We start from the raw sequence: 12957 nt of genomic DNA on the forward strand, positions 1-12957 counted from the left end.
GGAGTCAGAGGTTCATGATCTCCAACATAAGGGGGTGTTGATTAAAGTACCCACGGAAGAACAAGGTAAGGGGTTTTATTCCCCTTTATTCCTGATAAAAAAGCCTGATGGGTCATATCGTACCATCATCAATCTTAAAGGCCTGAATGAATTCTTGCTGATCCCATCCTTTAAAATGGAATCTGTGAAAACAGCAATAAAACTTCTTTTTCACGGTTGCTTCATGGTCGTCTTAGATCTGAAAGACGCCTATTACCATGTCCCAATACATGTGAATCATCAGCGCTTTCTCAGGGTGGCGGTTTCTCTTGCCGGCACAGTGGAGCACTTTCAGTATCGGGCACTCCCTTTTGGTGTTGCGGTTGCACCTCGAGTTTTCACTAAGATCATGGTAGAAGTTATGGCACACCTTCACGAACAAAACATACTAATAATTCCCTACCTAGATGATTTGTTAATTGTGGGACGTTCAGAGTCACACTGTAAAGACCAGTTGAATAAGGTGATGGCGGCACTACATAACTTAGGATGGGTTGTTAATCTCAAGAAATTGCGTCTTCAACCATTAACATCACAGGAATTTTTGGGTCTTATTATAGATTCGAGTCAGCAGGAATGCCGCCTGCCGGACTCAAAGGTGAATGGTATTCACCGGCTGGTCACCACGGCGATCAATAATCCCGTAGTCTCCTTAAGAGAAGCAATGTCACTTTTGGGTTCTCTTACTTCTTGTTTTCCAGCAGTGCTCTGGGCACAGTTTCACTCCAGGTCCTTGCAGTGGGAGGTTCTGCATAATTTTCGAAGGCTGGACGGTAACCTCGATAGCAAATTTTCTCTATCTATTGAAACCACTGATTCACTAATTTGGTGGACGCACATTCCGAATCTCCGTAGAGGGGTACCCTGGTCAAATCCAATATCGCGTGTGATTACAACTGATGCTAGCCCTACGGGTTGGGGGGCTCATTGGAAAGATGATTGCATTCAGGGGTTATGGTTCCAGTCTGAACAGAACACATCTTCTAATTTTAAGGAATTATTGGCGGTAGAACGGGCTTTGGAAGGTTTCCTTGTACATCTACAGGGTAGACTTGTCAGACTACTCTCTGACAACCAGGTGACTGTTGCCTATATTAACCACCAAGGTGGTACGCGATCTAGGTTGTTAATGGACGTTGCGAATCGTATCTTTCAGATGGCCGAGAACCACCTACTCTCCCTTACGGCTCTTCATATAAAGGGAAAACTAAATACCATGGCCGATTATTTAAGCCGCAACGAACTCAAACAAGGGGACTGGTCTCTAAAACTGACTGTCTTCAATCAGATCATACGGTTGTGGGGCTGTCCAGAGATAGATCTCTTTGCCAGTCGAGGAAACAGAAAACTACATCAATTCTGTTCCCTAAGTCCAAGGGACATCCCGTATGCAGTCGACGCTCTCTCAATTTCTTGGAACTTCAGTCTCGCCTATGCCTTTCCTCCTCTAAATCTAATTCCTATAGTTCTGAGGAAAATTCGGGAAGACAGGGCTCGAGTGATACTGATAGCCCCGTTCTGGCCCAAGAGGTCGTGGTTCCCATGGCTGAGAGACATGTCCATTTCCCAGCCATGGATCCTCCCAGAATTACCAGACCTCCTCTCCCAGGGTCCAATCTTGCATCCACGAGTAGCCAACTTACACCTAACAGCGTGGAATTTGAGAGGTCACTACTAAAAGGGAAGGGATTTTCTCAAAATCTTATAAATACACTGCTTAAAAGTAGGAAAACCTCCACCACAAACATCTATGTCAGGGTTTGGAGAAAATTCCTATCGAGTTCTGGGGCACAAATTGATCAAAGACCTGATGTTACTCAAATCTGAGAATTTTTACAGAAGGGCCTAGAGATGGGCTTAGCCACCAGCACTCTCAGAGTTCAGGTTTCAGCTCTGGGAGCGCTATATAATGCTAACTTAGCCAGTAATCACTGGATATCTAGATTCTTTAAGGCGGTTACCAGATCCAGGCCAGTTATTAAACAAAAAATAGTCCCATGGGACCTAAATCTTGTGCTCTCGGCCCTAACACAAGCCCCGTTCGAGCCTATTGATAATGTTCCAATCAAGATTTTATCAGTTAAAACGGCCCTCTTAGTTGCCCTCACATCCGTGAGGAGGGTTAGTGATCTACAAGCATTATCTAGACAACCTCCATATATGCAGTTCAGGGAAGATAGAGTGGTCATGAGACCTGATCCCCTTTATCTTCCAAAGGTTGCTTCAAAATTTAATAGGTCCCAGGAGGTGGTCCTACCTTCATTCTGTTCTAATCCCTCTAATGAAAAGGAATATAAATTTCATTGTTTGGACGTACGAAGGTGTCTCCTTAAGTACATTTCAGTAACAGACACTTGGAAAAAAGATCACTCCTTATTTTTATCCTACCAGGGGGTTAGGAAAGGGCTTAGAGTATCAAAAAATACACTAGCTAGATGGATTAGGGAGGCAATATCTCTCGCTTATACCGCAGGTGGCGTGGAAATTCCAGAAGGTATAAAGGCTCACTCCACTCGTGCGGTAGCCACATCCTGGGCTGAGAGAGCAGAAGTGTCGATTGAAGACATTTGTAAGGCGGCCACATGGTCTTCTCCATCTACCTTTCTTAGACACTATAGACTAGATCTAGGTGGCTCCTCCGACCTCACGTTTGGAAGAAGGGTGCTGGAGGCAATAATCCCTCCCTAGTTACTTTTCACTTCTCTGAAAGTCTCTCGTTGTGCTGTCATGGCGACTGAATAAATACGTACGCTACTTACCTGGTAGCAGTGTTTTTTCAGGAGCCATGACAGCACCCTTATATTCCCTACCCTCTTTTGTCTATTGGGATCGACACCTCCTTTAGTATAATTCCTAAGTTTATGCACGTGGTGAATTGTACCATATTTTAATATTGTTTATGTGCTACTAACCTAGAAGGTCCTTTCGTTCTCTGTAAACCAACTGGCGGGGGAGTGAGGGGCCGCCCTTTTATGTCTGAGGTTTCCTGTCCCTGAAGGGCGGATTCCCCTCTCTCGTTGTGCTGTCATGGCTCCTGAAAAAACACTGCTACCAGGTAAGTAGCGTACGTATTTTACCTCTATACAAGTCACTAGTGTGACCACACTTAGAATACTGTGCACAGTTCTGGTCTCCGGTGTATAAGAAAGACATAGCTGAACTGGAGCGGGTGCAGAGAAGAGCAACCAAGGTTATTAGAGGACTGGGGGGTCTGCCATACCAAGATAGGTTATTACACTTGGGGCTATTTAGTTTGGAAAAACGAAGGCTAAGGGGTGATCTTATGTTAATGTATAAATATATGAGGGGACAGTACAAAGACCTTTCTGATGATCTTTTTAATCACAGACCTGAGACAGGGTCAAGGGGGCATCCTCTATGTCTGGAGGAAAGAAGGTTTAAGCATTATAACAGACGCGGATTCTTTACTGTAAGAGCAGTGAGACTATGGAACTCTCTGCCGTATGATGTTGTAATGAGTGACTCATTGCTTCAATTTAAGAGGGGACTGGATACCTTTCTGGAAAAGTATAATATTACAGGGTATATATATTAGATTCCTTGATAAGGCGTTGATCCAGGGAACTAGTCTGATTGCCGTATGTGGGGTCGGGAAGGAATTTTTTTCCCCATGGTGGAGCTTACTCTTACCACATGGGTTTTTTTTGCCTTCCCCTGGATCAACATGTTAGGGCATGTTAGGTTAGGCTATGGGTTGAACTAGATGGACTTAAAGTCTTCCTTCAACCTTAATAACTATGTAACTATGTAGTGTTTGTTTTTTTACATTTTACACTGGTAACCAGGGTAAACATCAGGTTACTAAGCGCGGCCCTGCGCTTAGCAACCCAATGTTTACCCTGGTTACCCAGGGACCTCGGCATCGTTGGTCGCTGGAGAGCGGTCTGTGTGACAGCTCTCCAGCGACCAAACAGCGACGCTGCAGCGATCGGCATCGTTGTCTGTATCGCTGCAGCGTCGCTTAGTGTGACGGTACCTTAAGATTATCTGGGATGTTGTTACAACAGTGTTCATAATCACACTCTATTGATTGGTGGTCTGCCGTGGTCCGCTCCCTCTCTCTCATCTTTCATATGGAAAAACACATGCTTGATCGGGATATTGATGGAAAATCCACCCTATACACCCAATGTACTGTAGTTATGCATATATGATTTATAGTTATATTTTACCCCCTGTACTATTTGTATTGTATTTTCTTGTACTTTCTAAACACAGTGAATTTGAAAAAGAAAAAGTGTATTTTTACCACCTAAATGTCGCTAACTTCTGAACAGGCCACTATAGCCGTCAGACTCTAAGTCCGCTATTTGGCCATGAGCTGCCATGGCAAAAATCAGGACCACACAATCATGATCTCTGGGTGCCGATAGGGTTAAATAGGAAGCCCCCACACTGTTAACCATTTATATGATGTAGTCACTATTGACAGCAGCATCTAAGGGGTTAAACATATGGACGGTGCCAACACTGATTGTCGCTGATGCAGCAAGTTGTCAGCTATAGTGTACAGCCGACAGCTGCTGGATTGTCACCTGTATGGGGAGGCTATTCTCTTATATCTCAGGTCAGTAAAACGATGTATTGATGTCATTAAAGGGTTAACATATATTGGGATTGGTTAGGGGTTAGTGTAACAATTGCTATGTGCACTGATGCAATTTTGTGTTGCTAAAACCAGTCCAAAATGTCGGAAACGGGAAGAGCATGGCCAAATATGAGTTAAACCATTACGTTATGACACAACCTACCGTATTTTCCGGTGTATAAGACGACTTTTTAACACTTGAAAATCTTCTCAAAAGTCAGGAGTCGTCTTATACGCCGGGTACGGCATGTGCGGATCTCTGAGGTAGCCTCATATAGTGCAGGGAGCGATCCCAGATGGTTCCCAGGGTCTGGAGGAGAGGAGACTCTCCTTCAGGCCCTGGGATCCATATTCGTGTAAAAAAAAAAAAAAAAAGAATAAAAATAAAAAATATGGATATACTTACCTTCCGGCGGCCCCCAGAGTTCTCCCGGTTCTCAGCGTTGCATGCGGTGGCTTCCGTTCCCAGGGATTCATGGCGCGCCACAAAGGACCTTTGTGACGTCGCGGTCACGCTTCTCCAACAACTGCTCAAACGTGACAAAGTACATGCGGCAGTAGGAATGAATTTCACAGGATGGCACCGTCTATCCCCAATTCAGCCACTGTAAGTGGCCCTTTGAGGCCTGTTTGCTAATGAAAGGATAGACTCCTAGTCTGGCATGCCTCCTCGGATCCACAATGACTTTGCGCCACTCATCAAATTGGCTTGACAGCACCCAGTTAAAAAGGACTCGCTGAGTACAACTAAAGGGCAAATGAGAGGACATATTAGAAGATGGCTCCATACAGTACAGCAACAAGGATGAGAAAGTTTTGAATAGCCCACCAAAATGGGTGTGGTCCAAACCGCTGCCCTTAGTGGGTGTGTATTCATAGGTTTAGGATTAGCGATGAGCGAATATACTCGTTACTCGAGATTTCTCGAGCACGCTCGGGTGTCCTCCGAGTATTTTTTTAGTGCTTGGAGATTTAGTTTTCATCGCCTCAGCTGAATGATTTACATCTTTTAGCCAGCATAAGTACATGTGGGGGTTGCCTGGTTGCTAGGGAATCCCCACATGTAATCAAGCAGGCTAAGAGATGTAAATCATTCAGCTGCGACGAAGAAAACTAAATCTCCGAGCACTAAAAAATACTCTGAGGACACCCGAGCGTGCTCGAGAAATCTCCAGTAACGAGTATACTCGCTCATCACTAGTTAGGGTCAAACAGACCCTTAATATGGAATAAAAAAAACACTGGTGAAAAAACAGACTGAATACGGATTGCATGCAATACAATAATCCACGCGGATTTCACTCATACGGATTTCATGCGTCCCACTTTTCTGGATGAGAATGGGAGCGATTTTTTTACACTGCTGTGTGACTCTAGGTTTAGTTGGTGTGAATTGATTTGCAGAACCCAGTCCATTACCCCAGTCAGACATCTGTGGCCGCTAGATGGGAGCCCTGACAGCAATAGCCAACCTGACGGCATCTGTAGCTTTTCTTTTGATTAGCCTGCCTGGCGCAACGTCACATGGACATCACGCCGCACAGATGAAATCATGCCAGGCCGGCTTATCAAAAAAAGACCCCGGGATACCGTCAGCGGACACCGATCACTGACATGACCAATGGGCCCGGTCCTTTAGATCGATTCGCACCACATGAATGTATTGCATGATTCCAGCCTATATGTCTTGCGTGTCTCTGTATTGCACAGCACCTGTATCAGTAACACGTGGTTGTAAGGAAGGGGGCATGATGTAGCTGTGGATTTTGTACTGTATAACATATGATTTTTCCCTCTTGCACTCCCATCATTGCACTGATGTTTCTAGGTTACTGTATGGTCTGGATCGTCCTCGCCTTGTACGCTGCAGCACAGCTTGCAGAGAGAGGTATAACCAGCGTCTACAGATCACCATGGTGACTAGGACAGTAAAAGGCACGTCACTGCAACCTGATCCTTGGTGACTGCCAATCATGTGGATTGGTGCCTGACCAGCCCTGCCCGTGTGTCTCGTCTCTGCAGTATGATTGGACCCGAGGAATGCCCGTCAGGTAGCAGGTTGCCAGCCGAGTGCAGGTGTAGGCACACAAGGCGCAGAAGCTGCCAACCTAGCGCTGATCAGCATCCCTAATAAACTTTATCCCATGAAGGATTTGCACGGATTCAAGTAAGTCTGAAAAAACTTTTTGTAGCCGTATTTGTGTTCTACACTGGTTATAGACAGCCCTGTATGCAAATGGCTGTGTAACGTTAATAATTGATTTACAGGATCCGAGCATCCTGCATTGTGCTAAGATTGGGGAAGTAGATAGTGAGGACAGAGGAGGCGCCCTGAGGAGGCTAGAAGTAACAGCCAGGAGAGGAAGTGAGGGACTTTATTCTGGATGATGCAAGAACCTCTATTCACTTCAAGGTGTCAGTTTTTTGCTGCAGCCACTGTAGGAAACTATAGTGCAATACATACACTGCATTATTGCATTTTTTCACGAGGTTTGCAATTTTTATTTTTTTTCTTCAGAATCGCAGTATGTCCTAAGTAAGGATTTTTTTGTTGTTGCTTTTTTCATGCGTTACGATCCAAGGGGTAACATTTCTCCTTGTGAAGAGTAACATGCCAAGCCTGGCATGCCAATGTGAGGAGGCTTTTAAGCCTTGCAATACTCTTCTGGGAAATTAAATATGCAAATTTCCTCTTCAGAGAGGAAGAGGACTAGAACTCTAGTGCCATCTATTCAAAGTAACAATCCTAAATGTCAATATCGACCCTTTAACGAGCCTTGTCATATGACTTAGGGTACTGTCACACAGTACCATTTTGATCGCTACGACGGCACGATCCGTGACGTCGCAGCGATCGTATGATTATCGCTCCAGCGTCGTAGACTGCGGTCACACGTTGCAATCACGGCGCTGGAGCGATGCCGAAGTCCCCGGTAACCAGGGTAAACATCGGGTAACTAAGCGCAGGGCCGCGCTTAGTAACCCGATGTTTACCCTGGTTACCAGCGTAAACGTTAAAAAAACAAACAGTACATACTTACATTCCGGTGTCTGTCCCCGGCGTTCTGCTTCTCTCCACTGTGTAAGCGCCATAGCCGGCAAGCACAGCGGTGACGTCAGACGTCACCGCTGTGCTCGCTTTCCGGCTGGCAGACGCTCACACAGTGCAGAGAAGCTGAGACGCCGGAGGACTGACACCGGAATGTAAGTATGTACTGTTTGGTTTTTTAACGTTTACGCTGGTAACCACGGTAAACATCGGGTTACTAAGCGCGGCCCTGCGCTTAGTTACCCGATGTTTACCCTGGTTACAAGCGAACACATCGCTGGATCGCTGTCACACACAACGATCCAGCGATGTCAGCGGGAGATCAAGCGACGAAAGAAAGTTCCACACGATCTGCTACGACGTACGATTCTCAGCAGGATCCCTGATCGCTGCTGCGTGTCAGACACTGCGATATCGTAACGATATCGCTAGAACGTCACGAATCGTACCGTCGTAGCGATCAAAATGGTACTGTGTGACAGTACCCTTAGGTTTAGCTTTTATCCTAAGTCATGTGGCAAGGCTTGTTAAAGGGTCAATGTTTACTTTTAGGAATGCTACTTCCTATAGATGGTGCTAGAGTTCTAGTCCTCTTCCTCTCTAAAGAGGCAATTTACATATTTCATGCTCTATGTACATATTTTTATTCCATAAACATTTTATTGTTTTCTTTTTTCCCCTCCTGTTTAGAAAAAAAACGTGATTTTGTGTCTTATGTTATTGGTGTCTTTTGTTTTGTGTTTGATATTATATATCTTTATTCTTGAAGGAGTTATGGAATCACTTGATCTATGCATTCATTGACTTGTAAAAGTAAAAACACAAATAAAAAATGCCAGAAAAATCCTTTTATACTTTACTGTTTGGGTTAAGAAAAAGCTGCTAAAATGTTAAAGTGGTTATCTAGAACTATTTTTTATTTTTTTCTTATGGGCCTAAGAACTTCTAAGCAAGTGGTTGCTAACTGCCTGCCTGTTGTGCCCAGCATCAATCTCTCCCAGCTCAGAGTGGTCATGAAGCGCTCCTGCCAGCAATTCTCCTGCTTCCGATTACTGCATATCCACAGAACAGTGTCTTCTCTTCTATTCTGCTCTGTTGACGGGGTGTGACTGCCTATGTCATACAGATTGCCAGCTAACTACCCGCTGCATAACTGTGGGAGGCGGCTCCAATCATGATGTTAGCAATCATGCCCTGTCAACACAGCAGCATGGAAGAGCTGCCTAATCACAGGCAGAAGCGGTCTATGAGCGCTCTGGGCCTACGCAAGGCAGGACAGGCACGTACGCAGTAGCTACCTGTATGTCAGTTCTTAGTCTCATGAAAAAATAAATAGTCCTTGATAATCGCTTTATGCTTATGGCTGCACTCACATATCCATGTCTTACTGACCGTCCAATGGTCTCCTGATCTGAACTCAACATCCTGATAAACATATAAAGTATGAGTTTGTTGAGTTTAGGTCAAGAGGCTAGTAATCAGACCATGAAACACGGACCTGTGAATGCAACCTGAGGGTAGCTTATATAGAACTTGTTACCAGATCAAAAGTAGGCAGCTTTAGCACTTATTATTTTAGGCCCCTTCCCAATTCCTGATATTTCCGGTACTAGAAAAACTAGTACCGATGCTATCCGTGTCCGTGTGTTGTTATATAGGTGTGGCATCCATGTACCATATGTGTGCGCCACGTACCGTCGCCTGGGAAAAGCTGTATAGTTCGCACTGTTCCCAGGCACTGGGTGCTGAAGGCAGCTTTCACCATTGTTGCCTGGTCTCCCTGAGAACAGCGCAACCAGGCACCAATGATGGGAGTTGTATTCAGCACCCACTGTGTACATCATGTATTAAATAAATAATTTTTAAAAATGGCATGGGCTCCCTTGTAATTTTCATAACCAGCAGAGGGAAAGCTGACTGCTGGGGGCTGATGTTAATAATCTGGGAAAGGGGACAATATTCCAAAAGATTCCCAGGCTATTAATAAGAGCTCACAGCTGTTTGCTTAGCCTTTACTGGTTAGTTTGCTGGGACCCCAGAAAAATAATGACTTAAAGTCCCACTATAATTTCTAACCAGCAAAGGCTAAACAGCCAGTTGTGGGCTGATATCAATAACCTTGGAAGGGGCCAGATGTATTGCTCCCCCCCCAGACTAAAAACATTAGATAAATGGGACAAATGCAGAACTTTCCATAATAAAACCTGCAGCAAATACTCAACGTGTGAATATTCTCTTAAGGGGATGTTCCCATGTCATGAAAATGCAGCGGAATTTTAAGAAATCTCATGCACACGCCGTGAGTATCTATGCTATTGATTTAATGTTTAGCAATTTTATGATTAACTTTTTGTTTTCCATTTAATTTTTTTTTTAAATGTCATTTTTTGCACAGTTTAACCCCTTTCTGTCATTGGACGTACTATTCCGTCCATGTGGGGTGGGCCCTACTTCCCAAGGACGGAATAGTACGTCCAGTGCGATCGGCCGCGCTCACGGGGGGAGCACGGACGATCGCGGCGGGGTGTCAGCTGCCTATCGCAGCTGACATCCGGCGCTATGTGCCAGGAGCGGTCACGGACCGCCCCCGGCACATTAACCCCCGGCACACCAGTGTGCCAGCGGTATAGGGAAGCATCGCGCAGGGACGGGGCTCCCTGCGGGCTTCCCTGAGACCCCCGGAGCAACGCGATGTGATCGCGTTGCTCCGAGGGTCTCCTACCTCCTTCCTCGCTGCAGGTCCCGGATCCAAGATGGCCGCGGCATCCGGGTCCTGCAGGGAGGGAGGTGGCTTACCGAGTGCCTGCTCAGAGCAAGCGCTGGTAAGCCTGCAGTGCTGTAAGTCAGATCGGTGATCTGACAGAGCGCTATGCAAACTGTCAGATCACCGATCTGTGATGTCCCCCCCTGGGACAAAGTAAAAAAGTTTTTAAAAAAATTTCCACATGTGTAAAAAAAAATAAATAAAAAAAAAAATCCTAAATAAAGAAAAAATATATATATATTATTCCCATAAATACATTTCTTTATCTAAATAAAAAAACAAACAATAAAAGTACACATATTTAGTATCGCTGCGTCCGTAACGACCCAACCTATAAAACTGTCCCACTAGTTAACCCCTTCAGTAAACACCGTAAGAAAAAAAAAAAAAAAAACGAGGCAAAAAACAACGCTTTATTATCATACCGCCGAATAAAAAGTGGAATAAAACACGATCAAAAAGACGGATATAAATAACCATGGTACCGCTGAAAGCGTCATTTTGTCCCGCAAAAAAAGAGCCGCCATACAGCATCATCAGCAAAAAAATAAAGTTATAGTCCTCAGAATAAAGCGATGCCAAAATAATTACTTTTTCTATAAAATAGTTTTTATCGTATAAAAGCGCCAAAACATAAAAAAATGACATAAATGAGATATCGCTGTAATCGTACTGACCCAAAGAATAAAACTGCTTTATCAATTTTACCAAACGCGGAACGGTATAAACGCCTCCCCCAAAAGAAATTCATGAATAGCTGGTTTTTGGTCATTCTGCCTCACAAAAATCGGAATAAAAAGTGATCAAAAAATGTCACGTGCCTGAAAATGTTACCAATAAAAACGTCAACTTGTCCCGCAAAAAACAAGACCTCACATGACTCTGTGGTCTCAAATATAGAAAAATTATAGCTCTCAAAATGTGGTAACGCAAAAAATATTTTTTGCAATAAAAAGCGTCTTTCAGTGTGTGACGGCTGCCAATCATAAAAATCCGCTAAAAAACCCACTATAAAAGTAAATCAAACCCCCCTTCATCACCCCCTTAGTTAGGGAAAAATAAAAAAAATAAAAAAACGTATTTATTTCCATTTTCCGGTTAGGGCTAGGGTTGGGGCTAGGGTTAGGGTTAGAGCTAGGGTTAAGGTTGGGGCTAGGGTTAAGGCTACAGTTAGGGTTGGGGCTAAAGTTAGGGTTGGGGCTAAAGTTAGGGTTAGGGTTTGGATTACATTTACGGTTGGGAATAGGGTTGGGATTAGGGTTAGGGGTGTGTCTGGGTTAGAGGTGTGGTTAAGGTTACCGTTGGGATTAGGGTTAGGGTGTGTTTGCATTAGGGTTTCAGTTATAATTGGGGGGTTTCCACTGTTTAGGCACATCAGGGGCTCTCCAAACGCGACAAGGCGTCCAATCTCAATTCCAGCCAATTCTGCGTTGAAAAAGTAAAACAGTGCTCCTTCCCTTCCGAGCTCTCCCGTGTGCCCACACAGGGATTTACCCCAACATATGGGGTATCGGCGTACTCAGGACAAATTGGACAACAACTTTTGGGGTCCAAGTTCTCCTGTTACCCTTGGGAAAATACAAAACTGGGGGCTAAAAAATAATTTTTGTGGGAAAAAAAAAGATTTTTTATTTTCACGGCTCTGCATTATAAACTGTAGTGAAACACTTGGGGGCTCAAAGTTCTCACAACACATCTAGATAAGTTCCTTGGGGGGTCTAGTTTCCAATATGGGGTCACTTGTCGGGGGTTTCTACTGTTTAGGTACATTAGGGGCTCTGCAAACGCAATGTGACGCCTGCAGACCAATCCATCTAAGTCTGCATTCCAAATGATGCTCCTTCCCTTCCGAGCTCTGCCATGCGCTCAAACGGTGGTTCCCCCCCACATATCAGGTATCAGCGTACTCAGGACAAATTGGACAACAATATTTAGGGTCCAATTTCTCCTGTTACCCTTGGGAAAATACAAAACTGGGGGCTAAAAAATAATTTTTGTGGAAAAAAAATTTTTTTTTATTTGCACGGCTCTGCGTTATAAACTTCTGTGAAGCCCTTGGTGGGTCAAAGTGCTCACCACACCTCTAGATAAGTTCCTTAGGGGGTCTACTTTCCAAAATGGTGTCACTTGTGGGGGTTTCAGTGTTTAGGCACATCAGTGGCTCTCCAAACGCAACATGGCGTCCCATCTCAATTCCTGTCAATTTTGCATTGAAAAGTCAAACGGCGCTCCTTCCCTTCCGAGCTCTGCCATGCGCCCAAACAGTGGTTTACCCCCACATATGGGGTATCGGCGTACTCAGGACAAATTGTACAACAACGTTTGGGGTCCATTTTCTCCTGTTACTCTTGGTAAAATAAAACAAATTGGAGCTGAAGTAAATTTTTTGTGAAAAAAAGTTAAATGTTCATTTTTATTTAAACATTCCAAAAATTCCTGTGAAACACCTGAAGGGTTAATAAACTTCTTGAATGTGGTTTTGAGCACCTTGAGGGG

General features: G+C 44.4%; 1 protein-coding gene across 2 annotated transcripts in view; it reads left to right on the forward strand.

The window, feature by feature from the left end:
- Positions 1-12957, forward strand: part of PLS1 (plastin 1) — a 238333-nt gene that overhangs the window by 16163 nt on the left and 209213 nt on the right. The window contains exon 1 of one of the 2 annotated variants that reach the window (XM_077290796.1): positions 6718-6815. The exons of the other annotated variant lie outside the window; for it this stretch is intronic. The gene's annotated coding sequence lies outside the window, so the exon portion shown is untranslated. Of the gene's footprint in view, positions 1-6717; positions 6816-12957 lie in introns of those variants that run through there. 2 annotated transcript variants of the gene reach the window in all.

This window comes from Ranitomeya variabilis, chromosome 2 (assembly GCF_051348905.1).
Source record: "Ranitomeya variabilis isolate aRanVar5 chromosome 2, aRanVar5.hap1, whole genome shotgun sequence".
Lineage (NCBI taxonomy): Eukaryota > Metazoa > Chordata > Amphibia > Anura > Dendrobatidae > Ranitomeya > Ranitomeya variabilis.